This window comes from Sminthopsis crassicaudata, chromosome 4, assembly GCF_048593235.1.
Source record: "Sminthopsis crassicaudata isolate SCR6 chromosome 4, ASM4859323v1, whole genome shotgun sequence".
NCBI classification, from domain to species: domain Eukaryota; kingdom Metazoa; phylum Chordata; class Mammalia; order Dasyuromorphia; family Dasyuridae; genus Sminthopsis; species Sminthopsis crassicaudata.
The window spans coordinates 345,140,844-345,159,079 of NC_133620.1; the positions used below are offsets into that span (position 1 = coordinate 345,140,844).

General features: G+C 38.4%; 1 long non-coding RNA gene across 2 annotated transcripts; it reads left to right on the plus strand.

Annotated features, from left to right (window-relative positions):
• The first annotated feature begins 9,986 nt into the window (after positions 1–9,986).
• LOC141538996 (uncharacterized) lies at positions 9,987–17,790 on the plus strand. Of its 2 annotated transcripts, none has more exons than XR_012481173.1 (4): positions 9,987–10,004; positions 14,097–14,276; positions 14,746–14,872; positions 15,109–17,790. It is a non-coding gene; the product is annotated as an uncharacterized LOC141538996 (long non-coding RNA). The 2 variants fall into 2 exon arrangements; XR_012481172.1 differs by lacking the exon at positions 9,987–10,004 and adding an exon at positions 12,831–12,968.
• Positions 17,791–18,236: the final 446 nt, after the last annotated feature.

Below are 18,236 nucleotides of genomic sequence, written 5' to 3' on the forward strand. Positions count from 1 at the left end.
TTTTATTTCTCTTCCAAATTCTCTTTTTCCTTCTCCTTTTTTTCATTGCCTTCACTATTATTCTATCTCCTTCCCCTTCCTCTAATATGATATTTCTTCTCCCTTAAAGGTGAAGGGAACCAACCAATCCAGTGGCTCCTGTTGGCAGCCATAGGATAGCTTATACTTAGCATAAATCAGTAGTGGGATCCTCCAGTACTGTTTGATGTGAAAACCAGAATTCTAACCACCTCATCTAAACCTTCACTGTCATTAACATTAATCCATCCATCTTATCCCCTATCTCCATTGTTACATAGAGACAGAACAATTTCTGAGACTGTCTTGCTAAGTACAACTTCAGACAATATGAGGTTTAGTTAGGTAGACTCCATTTGGATCCTTCTTGGTTCCTCCCTGGACTCTTTCTAATTCTTCCCCAACTCCTGGCATATTCCTTCTTTTATTGCTCAGACTCTGCCCTTGCTCCCCCTCTCCCCTGAAACTTTGAAAGTTATTGAACTTGAAAAAATGCTGCTTAATCATTTGTGATTCTGCCTTGCTTAATCATATTTGGTTGAGCTCATGATCTATTTTATGCAAATATGGCAAATCTTTATCATGTAATAAATATCTCATGTGATTTCATGTCTCTTATACTACAATTCTTCATACTAATAAAATTTTCCTCTTCCAATCTTCTTCAGTCTGATGTGGTTCTAGTGGTAGAGGTGAGAATCCCCTCTGGTTGGTGCACAAGTCCAACGTGAAACAATTTGCGTACCCAAAAAATCTGAATGACAAAAGGGATTTTTATTGGCACTGAGAGGCCAGCTTTGCTAGGAAGACAGACTCCTTTGTGGCAAGAGGTCCTGTCAGGGAAATAAAGGTTAACACTGAGAAGAGAATGTCTTCACAATGGGCAAGAGTCCTGGTAGGCAGCTTTGCCCAAAGAGCTTCATTGCAAAGCATCATCCTACTTCAGACTTCTGCTGAGATTTGGAGTTCAAAATTGTCTTTTTATAAGAAGTCTGAGGCTGGGCTGCTATTCAATGCCCCAAGGCCTAGATTTCCAGTTGAAAAGAGAGAACTTATCTTGGAGTTTCAAGCTACCCAATAGAAATATCAGGTCCAGATCTCCAAGTGAATGAGGCCACTTAAATGTGAGCTAGTGGGAGTGGTGCTGGGCTAATCTACAACTCAATGGAGGGTGCAGCTAGTCCCTGCCAAGATTTCTAACAGAATGAAACCACTCAACTTCCCTGAAGGGCAAGTCTCTGTCAGAGAAGAGTTTCAGATTTCACCCTTCACCCCCATTGCTTCCCCCCAAAAGTCAAGGGGGACAGTTTCAGGGTTCACCCCCATCAAATCCACTTTATTTAGTACCAAAAAACTCTGCATGGCCATTTAAGCACAAAGGGTAATATTATAAGTAAATTAGGAGAGGAAGGGGGTAGTTTACCTGCGAGATACTTGGAGAAGGGAGAAATTTGTGACCAAACAAGAAAGAGGACATTATGAAATCTAAAATGGATAATTTTAATTACAATACATTATTTTTATTTTTTGCACAAACCAAACCAAGGCAGCCAAGATTAGAAGAGAATTAGAAATCTGGGAAAGAATTTTTATAACCAGTGATAAGATATGATAAGCCAGTGATAAGAATGAGATAAAGATCTCATTTCCAAAATATATAGACATCTGAGTCCAATTTATAAGACAAGAAGTCATTCTGTTGTGACATGATGTGGCACCAAATGATGTCAAGCACCAAAAGTTGGGGTTTGGTCATGTGAAGAATTCACAATGGCCGTTCCCTTTGGCAAAAGGTAGATTTATCTGGGGAAAGAGGTTACTAAGTGAAGGGATATGATAGATACCAGGAATGGTAAATATGAAATAAAATCGGGAGAGCATATGAAAGACAAATTCCTCAGTGGAACTCACAATTCCCCAGTAGAAAGAGAGCAGCCTATTAGGTTGGGGCATGCCCTTAGCTGGTAGGCTAAATCTTGAAATGGGCTTAATACCCTAAAAAAGTTAACTATAAGGATGAAGTGGGGTTGAGAAGTGTTGTGGAGTTAGGGGAGATGCCATAGGGCATGGGGAAAGAGAAGAGGAAAGACACAAGTAGTCAGAGTTCAGTGGCAGGCTAACCCAAAGGAAAGTAGCAGCAAAACCATGGGCCATAAGTTGTTTTACAGGGAGAATTTAGTCTCAGAATCTTGACATAAAATTTGGAATTCTAACTGGATTATCTTTAGAGGGTAGGACCAAGAAACTAAACTGATCTCCATTATCAGTGCCTTCTTCCTGATTGTCTAAGAAATTAATTTTTACCAATTGATAACATTGAAGACCTCATCAACTCCCCAACTGATAAATGGTCAAAGGATATGAACAATTTTCAGATGAAGAAACTAAAACTATCTATAGTCATGTGGAAAAAAAATGCTCAAAAAAACTATTGATTAGAAATATGCAAATTAAAATAACTCTTGAAGTATCATGTCACATCTATTCTGATTGGTTAAGATTTTAGAAAAACAAAATAATAAATGTTGGAGGAGGGAGGATATGGGAAAACTTGGACACTAATGCAAGGTTGTGAAATGATCCAGCCATTCTGTAGAGCAATTTGGAACTATACTCAAAGGGCTATAAAACTGTACACGTCCTTTGTCTAACAGTTTACAGTACTGGATCTGTATCTTAAAGAAATCATGAAAGAAGGGAAAGGACTCACATGTGCAAAAATATTTGTAGCAACTCTTTTTGTGGTGGCAAAGAACTGGAAAATGAATAGATGCCTATCATTTGGAAAATGACTCAATAAGTTTTAGTATATGAAAGTAATGGAATATTATTGTTCTATAAAAAATGAGGAACAGACTGAGTTTAGAAAAAGCTTGGAAAGATTTACATGAACTAATGTTGAGTGAAACAAGCAGAACAAAGAAAACATTGTACATAGCAACCACAAGATCGTGTAATGATCAACTATGATAGACTTGGTATTTGTCATTAATTCAGTGATCCAAGGCAATTCTAATAAACTTTGGATAGAAAACATTATCTGCACCTAGAGGGAGAACTATGTAACTCAAGAACTAAATGTGTATCAAGGCATACTATTTTCACCATTTTTTTTCTTGTTTTTTTTTTTTTTTTCTCATGGTTTTTCCCTTTTGTTTTGATTTTTCTCTGGAAATATGTAAAAAATGAATGTACATATATAATTGAAAAAAATTTTAAAAGAAAAAACAAGGAAGAGAAAAATAAATGCCATATGGATTCTATCACAGGGACAAAAACCATGTAAGGCTATTTTTTTGTTTTGGATCTCTCCTAAGACATGTGGAAGGAGAAGAATCTCCCATTTAGAGAGAGCTTGTTTTGATTGATGTTCTGGGCCCCTAACAAGGGGCTTGGTGCCCAAAACAGAGATTTTGGATACTGCTGTCTAAAATCAGGACGAGAATTAGAGGGTGTTTACTGGGCCTACACTTTGAAATGAAACTGGCATTTAATCCTGGTTCATAGGAGGAGAAAAAAATTCCCCCTAAATTGGTGTGTATAAGATTTTAGAAATGTGTATACATTAATTTATGATAATATTTATAAGTGCTAAGAATATTGGTGTTACTACTAGCAACTATAAATCTGGATTTGACTTGATTTTTAAGCCAAAATCTGGGCTTTAATTAAAGTTCTCTGTGGTAACCTAAAAATAAAAGATAATTTGTTATTTGGCATTAATAATGCAACTGATGTGGGCACTGATGGTCAGTATTAAAAGTTGTGCTTTGATGAGGTGAAGAATTCACAATAGCATTTTCTTTGGCAAAGGTAGACTTATTTAGGGGACTAGGTTACAGACAAAATGAAAAGTACAATAGATACCAGGAATGGTAAATATAAAATAGAGTTGAGAAAGCATAGAAAGGGGTTTTAACAATTAACGATGGAAAGGACAAATTTCCTACTGGAACTTGCCATTTATTTGGAGAAAGGAAAGAAAACACCCCATGAGGTTAGGGGCATGCCCTTAGCTGGCAGGCTAAATCCTGAAAGAAACTTAGTACCTCAAAAGAATTAGCTAGCTAGAAAGAGAAGTAGGGTCAGGAGAGACACCACAAGGCATGGTGGGGTTAGGAGATATGATTTGATATGAAGGAGAGATAAGGAGAAAAATACTATGAGGCATAGTGCTGTCATGGATTGACCCAAAGAAGGGCAGTGAGTATGGCATTGTGCATGGCCATAAGTAGACTTTAAAGGGAAAATTTAACTTCAGGGACATGAATGGGATTTCTGATAGGACATGGCAAGATGAGATTGCCCAAGACCCCAACAGAGGGTGAGCCTCAGGGATTTGATGTACATTTCTTTATTTAATTTTTTTAAATTTAAATTTCTGCCTGGATATTTCCTCCCTTCCCCTTTCTCCTCCATCCTCCCCTCCCCCCAGAGGGTGAGACCATGGAGTTAAATTGATGTCTCTTAGTGCCTTCTCTCTGCCTGCCTCAGGGATCAATTCTTCAGCCAAATACACCACCATTCAGCTCCTCATCCTTAAAAAATTAGTTATTTGTTATTTGGAAATAAGAAATGTATTAGCCTATGGCCCCAAGAAAGTTTTATTTTCCTTCTGGTTATGATAAAGATCTTAGCTAAGTTCATAAACCATGTACTACATAATAGGAAATTTTGTGAAGTTTCACCCAAAATTATTTATCACTTATAAAAATAATGAAATTAACTATTTTTATGATTTATTTTTTATCTATTTATTTATTTATTTTTTGCTGAGGCAATTGGAATTAAGTGACTTGCCCAGACCACACAGCTAAGAAGTATTAAGGGTTTGAGGTCAGATTTGAATTTAGGTCCTCTTGACTTTAAGGCCAGAACTCTAGCTATTGCTCCATCTAGCTGCCCCTTTGTTCTTAGTTTTAAAAATTGTCTTGTTTCCTCCCAAACAATGAAAGCAATTTATTTAAAGGGAAGGAAGGGAAAACTCTTCCTTCCAAACCCTGCTGAGAACTAAGAATTTAGGAAAATTAAAAGTTTGTCTATCAATTATGAAAATTCTAAGATTGATTAGTTTGGGGAGAGTTATCTGAAATTGGTAATTGAAACAATTTCTTATTTAGATTATTTTTGCATTTGGCTCAGTTCCCTTTGGGATTTGAAGGCATGCTGCAGCCCTCCCCATCACTGGAGGATAGGAGTTGGGTGAAAGAGAAAAAACCTACCACATGCTGATACACTTTTTTTTGTAAACTAGCTAGGTTTTTTAAACCATTTTTGCCATGGGAAAAGAACCTATAGTAGGTGATGAAGTCCCCAAGTAAGGAATGAGTTTTAAAAAATATGGATGAAATCATTTAATGAAATCTCTTCACCTTAAAGTTGTTTCCATTGTTTGAAGAGATATCCCATGTTTATGCCCTTAGAATATGATTAATAACTGAATGTGGTGTTAATAATTAAACAATTTAGAATTTTCATATTTCTACATTGTAAGTCTTTGGTTATTTGCTATTGAGCATCTTAAAGCAAAATTATTTGTGTTATTTTGACCTTAAGGTCATTTCCCTAGATATCAAGATAAGTTTTGAATCTCCTGTGATGAATGTCTTATTGTTACTTATTTAGAACTGAACTTGAAGCTCTGTTGTGGGATTTGGTATTTGAGATACATTTCTTGAGACTGTAACTAATACTGGGTTTTTTTTTGTTTTGAATTCAGGTGGGAATGAAGGACCACTAAGTCAGTAACTCACCATTTCAGAGAAATGTCACAATCTATTCAGAAGGATGAGTGGAGGTCTGCATCTGAGCAAAAAGCTCAACATTAAGCTTTCCTTTATGTGTGATCTTTCTAACTCAATTTCCCATTTGTGTTCCTTTATACAGGAATGTTCCCCACCTAATTATTCCTGGGTCTGGATATGGAGTATGATATGCCTAGTTTTCTTGCATGTTTAGTCATTATTTGTGTTACAAATAATGACTTCATACCTGAAGTCAAAAGAGAACCATGGATGCTCTGTCCTGCTATAATAATATTGCTTCTTTTTCCTCTTATAGAAAATTTCTATATTCAGAGCATGTGATCAGTATAGAAGCCATGAGCACAAAGCAAGTATGTAAGGTCTGGCCATTTTCTATCTGAAAATGTGTAGCCAGTAGGTAAATTACTATTTTTCCATCTGAAATATGTAGTCCTTGGGTAAATGAATATTTGGTCTACTCATCTGCCTTTACTAGATTTATAGACTAGCTACCAAACTGAAAGTGTCCAGAGCCATTGTGCTGACCTTATGGTTTGTATGCCTGTGCAATCTGGACAGTATATCAAAGCCATGCCAGGAAACCGAATTGCTTCCGTTTGAATTGTCTTAGGAAGATTCTGAAAATCACCTGGCAGGTTAAGATGCTAGACACTGAGGTCCTTTCTCAAATTAAACTGCCAAGCATTCCAATTCTGATACCTTTTAATTTATTTATTTGATTGTTTGTTCATTCGTTTGCTCATTTGTTCATTTATTTATTTAATTTTTGCTGAGGCAATTGGGGTTAAGTGACTTCACACAGCCAGGAAGTATTAAGTGTCTGGGATCAGATTTGAACTCAGGTCCTTCTGACTTCAGGACCTGTGCTCTATCCACTGGGCCACCTAGCTAACCTCCAAGCATTCTAACTCTACCGCAGAGAGCACAATTCCATTGGGGTAGACACATTATAGAGAACTCCCACAGGGCAAGCACTCACAAGGTAGTTAGAAAAAGCAATACAAGAACACTCTCATGGTCTCTCTTAAGAACTTTAGAATCAATTATATGACATGGGAGACACTGGAATAGGACTGTTTAGCATGGCATACCCTCATCAAAGAAGGTGCTGTGCTCTACGAGCAAAACAGAATTGAATTTTACCAAAGAAACATGAGATGTTCAAAATTAGAGAAGCTTCCCCAAATGCTCATATGCATTATTTGCGTCCAACCTGTGGCAGAGCATTCTGAGCTCATATTGGTTTGATCAGCCACAGTCGGACACACTGTAACTTGACTCTAACATCATAATGTCATTTTGTTCCTCTTCAAGTACAAAGGACAACAACCAACTAGATATATATCTTACTAGAGATATATACTTGTATGAAATACAATATGAAATTACTTTCATATATTATTATAAGTTATTTAGCCATTCCCCAATTGATGAGCATCTACTCGTTTTCCAATTCTTTGCCAAAACAAAAAGAGTTGCTACAAACATTCTTGCAGATGTAGATCTTTTTTCCTCCTTTATGATTTCCTTGGGATACAGACCCAGGAGTTGCATTACAGGATCAAAGGGTATGTTCAGTTTTATAGCTCTTTTGCCATAGTTCCAAATTGTTCTCCAGAATGGTTGGATCATTTAACAACTCCACCAGCAATTTTCTACCACCAGTTTTCCCACATCCCCTCCAACATTTATCATTATCTTTTCCTGTCACCTTAGCCAATCTGAGAAATATGAGATGGTACCCCAGAGTTATTTTAATTTTCATTTCTCTAATTAATAGTAATTTAGAGCATTTTTCACATGACTATAGATAGCTTTAGTTTCCTCATCTGAAAATTGTTTGTTCATAGCCTTCTACCATTTCTCATTTGGGGAATGACTTGCATTCTTATAAATTTGACACAGTTCTTTATATATTTTAGAAATGAGGCCTTTATCAGAATCACTGACTGTAAAAATTTCCCCTCCAGTTTTGTGTTTCCCTTTTAATCTTTTTTTGTGTGTGCAAACCCTTTTTAATTTAATGTAATCAAGGTTTTTCATTTTGCATTTCATAATGTTCTCCAGTTCTTCTTTGGCTGTGAATTCTTTTCTTCTCCAAAGATCTGATAAGTAAATTATCTTTGCTCTCCTAATGTGCTTATGCTATCTCTCTCACATTTCTTGAATGATTTTCTCTGCCCTTTAACCATACATCCAAGGATGATGGCTCTACTTTTCAGGCTCTTTCTCTAGCAGTTCTTGTCCCCACAGTGGGAAATAACTCTTTGGTCAACTTAAGGACTATGAGTCTTCTCTAAGTATTTCTGAATTTCCCTATTAATAGAAATATCTCCTCTCAACCAGTCATTCTCTCTATCTAATGCCTATGATACTGTCCATTGCTTGTTAAAGATGTTTCTGGATTTTGGTCAATTCACCATTAAATGATGATCAGCACTAGATGCTGCATTGACCAGCTTTAGGGATCATAATCCTGAGATTCAGAACTGACTGACCACCTTTAGTGCCTCAACACTCCTCCAATTTGGGACCCTTAAATGGGCGGCCACTGTGCAACAGGAGATTGAGGCCCAGAAATGATCTCTGTGGATATAGGACTGCCCCTTGGGCGGGATCCTGGCCATATTGAGATAGCTTCGAAATGGGTGACGGCTCTCTCTATGGTTGGCTGTGCGTGTGACCTCACAGGCCCTTTATAAGCCCACTGCAGGCAGCAAGTCGCTCTCTTTAACCTGGCTCTCTCTTTAAGCTGGGATAGCCAAGCCAAGTGGATGGATAACTGAGAAACGTAAGGATTTTGGTAGTGAACACGTGGGTCTTCAGACCAGGTGTTCTCTAGGGAGTTAACAAGTCGGGGCATTGAGTCTGAGCATTATGTGAGTAGGTATAATAAAGGTTTTTAAGTTTACACCTGGCTGTTCTTGAGCTCGCTATCGGTTACTAAACTATGATTCAAGAAATTGTGGTCAGAGACCTTTGAAGGCCTCAGAGGAGGTGAGTTGGTAGATTTAGCTGACACTGCAAAGGTCAGTGGCCAAAGGTACTCTAAAGCCTAGGAATGAGGACAGACTAATAGTAATAACTGCTAGGAGGGCATGTTACAGGACCATGTAGGATGGACTTTGCTCTAGACCCACTCCTAACAAGAAGTAAATTTAGAGGATGAGACCCTTACCCTAAAGGATTTGGGGCTGCATTTATTTGGGGGAGGAACTGATTGATGCAGCAAAATATTATCCAGTATCTGAATAGATTCCAGTAAGGGGACACAGATTCTAGAATTATTTTGTACTAAAATTATCATGTACTGACAGAGCTAGCCTGTGTTGATCTCCACTATTGTGCCCTGGTAATACTTTATACCTTTATGGTGTCACCAATTGTCCCTTCTTCCCCAAGGCCTCTTCTAGCTTCTGGGCACTTATTATCTCTGGATTTTGCCTCTAAAGAATTTCATTGATCTCCAAGAACCCCTCCAGGTCAAGGATGACCTTCACCCACTTTTCAAGATTTCTTTAACAATTGAAAGAAATGGGAATGATATGAAAGCTGGAATTCTAAATCAGCTCTCCATTGTCAATAACTCTAATCCATCCATCCTGTTGCATGTATAACAATCCATCTTTACATAGAGATAGGCCAGTCTCTGAGACTGTCTTGATTAGCATATCTTCAGACAAGTCGGACTTAGTCAGGTAGACTCCATTTGGATCCTTTTTAGTTCCTCCCTGGCCTCTCCCTAATTCCTCCCCAACTCCTGGAACACTCCTCCCATTACTCCCCAGACTCTGACCTTGCTCCTCCTCCTTCCCTGAGATTTTAAAGGTTTTTGAACCAGGAAGAATGCTATCCAATCATCTATGATTCTGCCTTATTTAGTCACGTTTGGTTGGACTTGTGAGCTATTTCATGAAAAAAGTGGACAGTCTTTATCATGTAATAAATATCTCTGTAAGAGCCCTTTAAATGGGCTGCACCACAGCGCATCATTGAGGCCCGGAAGTAATTTCTGTGGATATTAGGACTGCCTTATAGGTGGGATCCTGTCCATTTTGAGATAGCTTCGTAATGGGTGACTCTCTCGATGATTGGCTGTGTGTGTGACCTCACAGGCCCTTTATAAGCCCACTGTAGGCAGCGGTCACTCTCTTTAACCTGGCGCTCTTCACCCTGGTTTCCTAGCCTGGGTGGCCAAGCCGAGATGGGTAGCCAAAAGAGGTAAGGATTTTGGTAGTGAACACGTGGGTCTTCAGACCAGGTGTTCACTCGGGAACCAACAAGTCAGGGCATCAGTTAAGGCATTATGTGAGTAGGTACAATAAAGACTTTTAAGATTACACATGGCTGTTCTTGAGTGCACTACCGGTTATTAAACTATAGATTCAAGAGATTGTGGCCAGAGACCTTAGAAGGCCTCAGAGGAGGCGAGCCGGGTAGAGTTCACACTGCAAAGGACAGTGGTCAAAGGTACTCTGGTGGGTCTAGGACAGACTAGTAATTGTAACTGCCAGGAGAGCACGTTACATATCTCATATGATTTCTTCATGTTTCTTGAACCACAATTCCATTATAATAATAAAATTATACTCTCCCAATCTATTTCAATCCACTTCATTGATAACCTGTGAGTGAAGAGAGAAGTGGTCTATAATCACAGGACAGACTGAGGAAAGCCTTCCTTCTCCCCCAGCTCCCTTAACTCCTGGATTTAAATCAAGTGACCATGACTAGGAAAGGAGCCTGGAGGTGACAGTGAGCAATGTTGTCGGATAGAAAAACATAGATCTGTTCTAGAAGAGGGAGGATGGCTAGGGTTGGGGGGATAGACTGGGCCTGGGGAGGAGAGGGGTCCCTTGGATTCAGCTATTGTCCCACAATCCATCTGCCCTTTTCTGTCTGTTTCCTTCCTCTGGGTGGGTTTTGGAGGTGGGGGGTGGGGGTGGGGAAAGCTTAGTGAAAAGAGAGAGATGATGGTGAGGAGACAAGAGTCTTTGGGGAGCAGCTCCTATACTAAGAGGCTAGCTCATGGACTCCAGATAAGTGGGCACAATGATGAAGAAGCCAAAAGTTGATAATTCTATCCCTTGGATTTAATGAACACTTGGGAAAGGAGGCTTTGGGGAGGCTAGAATCGGGCAATGGAGGTTGATACAGATGAAAGAAACTTGGAACTCAAGGGATGGTGGAAGGGTAGGACTCAAGAAGGTTAAGATGTGGGAATTTGGTTTTTGAATACACACCTAGTGGGGGAAGAGTTGAGGTTCTGGGCCTGGAAGTTTTCCCTTGGGATCTCCAAGAAGTCTGTTTCTTGAACCAACTTTCCTGTGAACCATAAATGAGACCTGTCCTAGAGACTCTGGCTGGGGGTAAAAGGCCAGTTATATTCATAGATCCTTGAGTATGTGGGACTGTGCATATATATCTATATCTATATCTATCTATCTATCTATCTATCTATCTATCTATCCATATATATATATATATATCATTCAGAAATGTGCCTTTAGCTGGGTTTCACAAGGAATTCTATGCCAATATCAAGGTCAGGCATTCCCAGCATCCTTTCCTTTTAAATTTCTAAATTTCAAAAATTATATTTTACAACTTCTCCTTCTTTAGGAAGGCCTCCCTGGAATGAGTCACTGCCGGGATATGTTCTCCTTCCACTCCACTTTTATACTTTCTGGTTGACATATGAATCCACTTTCCTTTGCAGGAACTCTTAGCCTTAGGTTTTCCATTTTCACTCAGTTCTTGCTTTGACTAAGTGTTGAGATTGGTCAGTCACAAGCCTAAAACTAGGCTAAAACTAGGAAATTTGGTACCAAGGACAAACTCCACAGGGCAATCTCAAAATCAGTTTCAAAACCAAGATAGACTTCCAAACAGCTCCTCAAAAAAATCTTTCGCCTGCTCAGTTCCCCTGCTTTCCTGTCATTGGGTGAACCTATAATAGTCATAATATCATTATCCTATGATAGTTATAATATCATTATAATATATTGATTGAACTTTTCTGTGTACATTCTGGGTAACCCCATGCATAGTTCCATCAGGATTTTAGGATCTCCCCATGGTATCAAACTCCTCCTATACCTCAGAATTGACATATCTTCGGATGTAATCAGCACTATTTATTCTATTAAAATCCTTGTCTTGCTTTGCTAGGGTGCTGACTTCTTCAGGAAGCTTGGCCTACCCCCTGAGTGTTTAAAAGTCATTAAATGGGGGGGCAGCTAGGTGGCGCAGTGGATAGAGCACCAGCCCTGAATTCAGGAGGACCTGAGTTCAAATTTGGTCTCAGACACTTAACACTTGCTAGCTGTGTGACTCTGGGCAAGTCACTAAACCCCAGCCTCAAGGGGAAAAAAAGTCATTAAATGCCTTTGAGTTGGAGGATAAGCCTGAATTCTTTCAGAGACAACATCATGACACATATCTGATAGCTTAAGTCTTTAGGCTTGACTTCTGGACTTCCTCGTTCCACATGACATCCTGGGGACAAAAGGTTATTCAGTCCAATCCCCAAACACAATTCCAAAAGACTTTCTTCAGCTGATACCTCTTACTGTTGCCCTGTCCCCAAAAGTCTCTGTTCTCTCTCAATTTCCCCCCAGGTATAATGAATAAATGTTGGAATGGGACCTTAGAAGCCATCTAGTCTGCTCCCTTCTAATGGTTTGAGACTTTTTGGAAGGGAATTATTACTGATCAAAGGCAAGAAAGGTCTAGATGGACTACTACTATGGGGATGAGAGATCTGGCATGGATTCAAAGTAGTGCACTCACCCTATAGATTCTAATCCCTCACCACAACTGGTCCTTTTCAGCTAAGGGAAGGGTAGGATAGTGGGCTCCTCTGCAGAGGGACCATTATCATTGTCTCTCTCAGTCTTTAGGTTACTAAGGAGGTAGCAGCAGCACCTTTCTCAATGTTGGTGAAGTCAGGTGATCTTGTTAGATGAGGAGGAAGGGAACCTCCTCCTTTCTTGACCACCCCTTCTTTTGCCCTTCTCCTCTCCTAATTTCCTTCTCCTTTCCCCTCCCTCCTCTTTCCAAATCATCATATAAGCAAGCCCCAGGAGGCTAGAACCCAGGAGTCGGCTGGGATCCAGCATACAGCTCAAACTCATAGACCATCTCCTTTCTTGTTTCTTGCTCCCACTCTGCCAAACTTATACAGTGAGTATTTCAACAAGGTATAAGAAAAGGAGATTTTGGGGGTGGGGAAGGAGACTACCATTTCCAAGGAAGTGAGGAAAACTGAGAAAAAACAAGAGTGGGATGGCAGGAGTCTTAAAAAGGGCACTTGGCTGGGAGAATTAGGAGACTAGGAGAGTGAGGGGAGTAACGGAGACTCCCCCATTAGCCACACAGAGGCAAGAGGAGGGGAGTCTTTAATAGAGAATAGGGTATTCTTGGGATAGAGAATCTAGATGGTCTTTTGAGAGCCCCTAAATCTAAGATTCTTAACTTGTGAGTAGGGAATATGTCACAGAGCTTATTAAATACTCATATATGCTGGAAGATCCTTATTATCCATCTAAGTTAGAAGTTGGGTAGTAGTTGGTAACATTCCAGGCTTAGAGTTCTAAAAGCTTCAGTTTCTCTGTCTCTTTGACCTCTCTCTCTTCCACTTTTTCTCTTTTTTTCTCTGTTTTCCTCTCTCTCTCTCTCTCTCTCTCTTTCTCTCTCTCTCTCTCTCTCTCTCTCTCTCTCTCTTTTTTTTTTTTTTTGCTTTTCTGTCTCTCCTTCTCTGTCTCTCTCCCCTGTCCCTTCTCTATCCCTCTCTCTTTTCATTCCCTTCTGTTAAGAACTGTGCCTAGGTGAAGGGGCAGGCCAATTCTCTGAGAGCTTCCATAGCTGTGGATCATAAACTTGAAGGCATTGCAAAACAACCTTCTAAGATGTTCCTTGTAGATTGGGAATGAAATAAATTGGAGGCAAGAAGGAAGAGGAGAGAGGTCAGACAATGCAACTGCCTCTCAGTCTCCTTGTATTATGATCATCATCCTCTCACATTTAGAGATCCATTCTACAGGTCTGGGTTAGACCTCCAGCAGTCACTGACAGGTGGCTCCCCTATCACAACACCTCCTTCTCCCTGAATTCTCCCTGTTTCTCTCCTTTAATTCTTCTCTGTTCTTTTGCTCTGTTAATTTCTTCCTTTATTCTGACGTCTCTCTCCCCCCTCTCCCTTCTCCTCATCTCTCCTTTTCTCTTTTCCTTTTCTATTTTCTCTCCATTTCTCTTTTGATTTTTCCTCAGGCTTTCTCTTCTGACCCTTCCTTCTTGTCTCTTGTTCTTCAGATGGCTGCCTTTCAATATTGGTTCTCTTTTCTGGTCCTTTCCTGCTGTGTGGCTTTATTGCTGCCACTGAATGTTCAGGCTTTAACGAAGCCAGTTTATCCTGGAAAGGATGCCCCCAGAGCAGATGGAACAGTATAAGAAGGACGTGATAAACTATTACAACCAGTTAACCCGTCAAAGGTGAGTGAGAGTTCCTATGTTGGGTGGGAGCAGGGCTGGGGTCTAGGGGGTCTATAAAATAGCAATGTGAGGTAGTGAAGAGAATAAGTAGGGGGGGTTAATTGGGTCATTGTAAAGGTATGTGTTGAATTCCTTTCCAATTTTGCAATTCTGGGCATGTATGTATAGCATACTTATGCACATATGTGAGCTAATGCAGGGATGTGAGTTGGGCGTGAGTATGGACTACTTAGCAGTGAGATCTTCATATCAATGTGACCAGAAGTATCCATATATAGTGGGGAAAAATCCACAAATTTCCACCAGCTCAGATCCTGAGGACTAACCATCCCACTAACCACACCCTTCTCTCCCAGATATATAGCTCATCCTAGGTAGGGCTTTTGAATGTCATTCTCAGCTAGAAAGAAGGGGGTGTGTCTGAAGACTGTATGTCTGAATTTTTGAGAAGCTATGTATTTTTCCATAGGTATGGGAAGAGATCAGAGGATGAGATATTCTATCAAGATGGGGTGGATTTCTTGGAGTAGGTGGCTCTGCTGCAGCAATCCCAAGGACAAAGTATCTCCAGATCTCTAAATTTTCCTACATTGAAGGTGAAGAACCTTATGTGCAAGTGTGTGTGTGCGCCCTCCACAACTAGGGAAGTAGAGGGAATGGAAAAAGGAAGAAAATAGTGGTAAAGGGGTAACAGTGCCTTCAATGATAGGATCACTTTCCCTTGGGAAAAAAATATAGTAGAGTCCCTGGGAATGGGAGGAAGGTATCATAATAATTGGAAGAACCTCTATCTCCAATTTGTCACCCTACTATCCCTTCTCTTGTTTTATAGGACATCCCATCAGCTAAATTTTCACTGCTTCTGCTTCATTATCATTTCCCTGTTTCCCGAGGCCTGAAGACACCCCTGGCTCTAGCTCTGTAACTCTGGCAAAAAGTGAATTTAAAAAATATTAAAGACAATCCAGAACCACATGATTTATTATTAACAATTGAAGAGAAATTAATTCCAATTTTAAACAAACTGTTTAAAATGCTAGCAAATTACCAATTTTCTTCTAGGATACAAATATGATCTTGCTACATAAAATAGGTATGTCAAAATAGAAAAAGAAAATAAATCCAGATGCAAACATTTTAAATGATATATTAACAAATTGGCTAAAATAATATATCACAAGTATCATACAATATGAACAAGTTGCATATATGCCAGTAACATAGGGTTCTTTTAATATTAGGAAAACTATAAACTTAATGATATTAACAATGGGGCAACTAGGTGGCACTGGAGTCAGAAGGACCTGAGTTCAAATTTGACCTCAGACACCCTAATTGCGTAAGGGGGAAAAAAGAACAAGGATATTAACAACAACAACAATACATGTTTAGGTCCATAGATACAGAAAAAAAAACTTGAAAAATATTTCTGTGAAAAACACTAAAAAATTAGGGATAAATGACCCTCCTTTAAAATAATAAATAAGATCTACTTAAAACCAAGAGTTACCATAATATTTTTCTAATAAAATGAGGGGTGAAACCAAGATATGCATTTACCCCTTCTATTTGACATTGTAATAATGCTGGCAATAAAGCAAGAAAAAAATAGGGGAATAATCATAGGGGGAAAAAAAGAAGCATAATAATCACTTTTTGCAGGTGATATGATGGTTTATGTAAAGAACTCTAAAACTCTAGCTAAAGTTTTATTGAAATGGTTAAAACCAGCAAATTTACAGGATACAAAATAAATTTATAGAAATTCTGGAAATTTCTATATAATAATAGCAAAAGTTGACAAGAGATAAAGAAATTCTATTTAAACTTCCTATAGAATATATAAAATGCTCTAGAATCTATCTTCCAAGATACAACTACAGACCATTGATTAGAGAAATAAAGGTGGACTTAAGTAATTTGAAAATATTAACTAATTGGAAATAAAACATTGAACATAATATTTTTAAACTAATTTACTTATGTAGTGTCATTCCAATCAAAGGAACTTCATATAACAAGAAAAAAATAACAAAATTCATATGAAGACACACACATGCACAAAAGATCAAGATTTTCAAGAAAAAAGTAATAAAAATAAAATGGAAAAGGGGACCTGTCAGTATCAGATTTCTACGATATGAAAAGCAGCAATCCTCAAAAACGAATTTATACTGGTTTAAAAAATAAAGAAATAATTCTCCAATTGATAAATGGTCAAAGGATATGAACAGACAATTTTCAGATGAAGAAATTGAAACTATTTCTAGTCCTATGAAAAGGTGCTCCAAATCATTATTGATCAGAATAATGCAAATTAAGACAACTCTGAGATACCAAGATTGGCTAGAATGACAGGGAAAGATAATGCCCAATGTTGGAGAGGATGTGGGAAAACTGGGACACTGTTGCATTGTTGGTGTTGTTGATGAATGATCCAGCTATTCTGGTGAGCGATTTGGAACTATACTCAAAAAGTTATCAAACTGCACACCTTTTGATCCAGCAGTGTTACTACTGGACTTATATCCCAAAGAGATCTTAAAGATCTTTGTGCAAAAATGTTTGTGGCAGCCCTTTTTTGTAGTCGCTAGAAACTGGAAATTGAAAGGATGCCTATCAATTGGAGAATGGCTGAATAAATTGTGGTATATGAATGTTATGGAATATTATTGTTCTGTAAGAAATGACCAGCAGATAAATACAGAAAGGCTTGGAGACTTACATGGACTGATGCTAAATGAAGTGAGCAAAACCAGGAGATCATTATATACTTCAACAACAATACTATATGAGGAGCAATTCTGATGGATGTGGCTTTCTTCAATAATGAGATGAACCAAATCAGTTCCAATTGTTCAGTAATGAACAGAACCAGCTACATCCAGTGAAAGAACTCTGGGAAATGAGTGTGGACCACAACATAGCATTTACACTCTTTCTGTTATTGTTTGCTTGCATTTTTGTTTTTCTTCCCAGGTTATTTTTACCTTCTTTCTAAATCTGATTTTTCTTGTGCAGCAAGACAACTGTATAAACATGTATACATATATTATATTGAACATATACTTTGGCATGTTTAACATGTATGAGACAACCTGCCATCTAGGGGAAGGGTGGAGGGAAGGAGGGGAAAAGTTGGAACAGAAGTTTTTGCAAGGGTTAATGTTGAAGAATTACCCATGCATGTGTTTTGTCAATAAAAAGCTATAATAAAAAAAAATAGAGAAATGACCAGGAATAAGCAGAGCCTACATTCTGGCCAAGGTCCTCTAGTACTAAGTAAGTATCATGTGTCTGAAGCTGCCCATTGTACCATTCTGTCTCCTGAGTGTTTTCTTTAAAAATCTGGAATGCTCCCATTTTTTGTAGTGAACTTAAAGGAAAATATAGGTAAGATTTACTCAGAATGAGTAACTTTGTTGTAGGGAATAGCCACATCGATGAAACTTATCTGAATATTTCACTATGCATAGAAGATGAATATTGTAAAATAAAACTGTTTTTTCTCATACTCCAATACATTTTTTTAAGCTCCTACCATCAGTGCTATCTCTAAATAGCATTGTAGCAACAAAAGGAACTGGTAACATAATTCCCCATTTTCATGCTTTCATATTTTTTGGAAAGCTGTCCATATCTGGGAAAGCTTTTCATAATCAAGAATAACATTAAGAACTTTCACATATTTAACATGTATTGGTCAACCTGCCACATGGGGGAGAGAGTGGGAGGAAGGAGGGGAAAAGTTAGAACAAAAGGTTTTGCAATTATCAATGCTGAAAAATTACATATATATATATATATCTTGTAAATATAAAGCTATAATAAAAAATAGAAAAAAAGAATGACCTTGAGATCATTATTTTAGAAAGGAATGCATCACATTTATATAGTACTTTTTGCAGTAGAAACTATCAAACATATTTCTAGTCTGTAAGTGATGTTTTCCTAGGTTCT